The following is a 2,455-nucleotide window of genomic DNA, read 5'->3' as shown; positions in this document are numbered from 1 at the left end:
TGGTCCAGGGTGTAGAGAGGAGATATACCTGGTCCAGGGTGTAGAGAGGAGATATACCTGGTCCAGGACATAGTGAGGAGATATACCTGGTCCAGGACATAGTGAGGAGATATACCTGGTCCAGGACATAGTGAGGAGATATACCTGGTCCAGGACATAGTGAGGAGATATACCTGGTCCAGGACATAGTGAGGAGATATACCTGGTCCAGGGTGTAGAGAGGAGATATACCTGGTCCAGGACATAGTGAGGAGATATACCTGGTCCAGGACATAGTGAGGAGATATACCTGGTCTAGGACATAGTGAGGAGATATACCTGGTCCAGGGTGTAGAGAGGAGATATACCTGGTCCAGGACATAGTGAGGAGATATACCTGGTCCAGGGTGTAGAGAGGAGATATACCTGGTCCAGGGTGTAGTGAGGAGATATACCTGGTCCAGGGTGTAGTGAGGAGATATACCTGGTCCAGGACATAGTGAGGAGATATACCTGGTCCAGGACATAGTGAGGAGATATACCTGGTCCAGGACATAGTGAGGAGATATACCTGGTCCAGGACATAGTGAGGAGATATACCTGGTCCAGGGTGTAGAGAGGAGATATACCTGGTCCAGGACATAGTGAGGAGATATACCTGGTCCAGGACGTAGTGAGGAGATATACCTGGTCCAGGGTGTAGAGAGGAGATATACCTGGTCCAGGACATAGAGAGAAGATATACCTGGTCCAGGACATAGTGAGGAGATATACCTGGTCCAGGGTGTAGAGAGGAGATATACCTGGTCCAGGACATAGTGAGGAGATATACCTGGTCCAGGGTGTAGAGAGGAGATATACCTGGTCCAGGACATAGTGAGGAGATATACCTGGTCCAGGGTGTAGTGAGGAGATATACTTGGTCTAGGACATAGTGAGGAGATATACCTGGTCTAGGACATAGTGAGGAGATATACCTGGTCCAGGACATAGTGAGGAGATATACCTGGTCCAGGATGTAGAGAGGAGATATACCTGGTCCAGGACATAGTGAGACGATATACCTGGTCCAGGGTGTAGAGAGGAGATATACCTGGTCCAGGACATAGTGAGGAGATATACCTGGTCCAGGGTGTAGTGAGGAGATATACCTGGTCCAGGACATAGTGAGGAGATATACCTGGTCTAGGACATAGTGAGGAGATATACCTGGTCCAGGGTGTAGAGAGGAGATATACCTGGTCCAGGGTGTAGAGAGGAGATATACCTGGTCCAGGACATAGTGAGGAGATATACCTGGTCCAGGATGTAGAGAGGAGATATACCTGGTCCAGGACATAGTGAGACGATATACCTGGTCCAGGGTGTAGAGAGGAGATATACCTGGTCCAGGACATAGTGAGGAGATATACCTGGTCCAGGGTGTAGTGAGGAGATATACCTGGTCCAGGACATAGTGAGGAGATATACCTGGTCTAGGACATAGTGAGGAGATATACCTGGTCCAGGGTGTAGAGAGGAGATATACCTGGTCCAGGACATAGTGAGGAGATATACCTGGTCCAGGATGTAGAGAGGAGATATACCTGGTCCAGGACATAGTGAGGAGATATACCTGGTCCAGGACATAGTGAGGAGATATACCTGGTCCAGGACATAGTGAGGAGATATACCTGGTCCAGGACATAGTGAGGAGATATACCTGGTCCAGGACATAGTGAGGAGATATACCTGGTCCAGGGTGTAGAGAGGAGATATACCTGGTCCAGGACATAGTGAGGAGATATACCTGGTCCAGGGTGTAGAGAGGAGATATACCTGGTCCAGGACATAGTGAGGAGATATACCTGGTCCAGGGTGTAGAGAGGAGATATACCTGGTCCAGGGTGTAGAGAGGAGATATACCTGGTCCAGGGTGTAGAGAGGAGATATACCTGGTCCAGGACATAGTGAGGAGATATACCTGGTCCAGGACATAGTGAGGAGATATACCTGGTCCAGGACATAGTGAGGAGATATACCTGGTCCAGGACATAGTGAGGAGATATACCTGGTCCAGGACATAGTGAGGAGATATACCTGGTCCAGGGTGTAGAGAGGAGATATACCTGGTCCAGGACATAGTGAGGAGATATACCTGGTCCAGGACATAGTGAGGAGATATACCTGGTCTAGGACATAGTGAGGAGATATACCTGGTCCAGGGTGTAGAGAGGAGATATACCTGGTCCAGGACATAGTGAGGAGATATACCTGGTCCAGGGTGTAGAGAGGAGATATACCTGGTCCAGGGTGTAGTGAGGAGATATACCTGGTCCAGGGTGTAGTGAGGAGATATACCTGGTCCAGGACATAGTGAGGAGATATACCTGGTCCAGGACATAGTGAGGAGATATACCTGGTCCAGGACATAGTGAGGAGATATACCTGGTCCAGGACATAGTGAGGAGATATACCTGGTCCAGGGTGTAGAGAG

Source organism: Oncorhynchus keta, chromosome 9 (assembly GCF_023373465.1).
Source record: "Oncorhynchus keta strain PuntledgeMale-10-30-2019 chromosome 9, Oket_V2, whole genome shotgun sequence".
Taxonomy (NCBI): domain Eukaryota; kingdom Metazoa; phylum Chordata; class Actinopteri; order Salmoniformes; family Salmonidae; genus Oncorhynchus; species Oncorhynchus keta.
The sequence above is the reverse complement of the archived record's forward strand: the minus strand, read 5'-3'. Positions refer to the sequence as shown.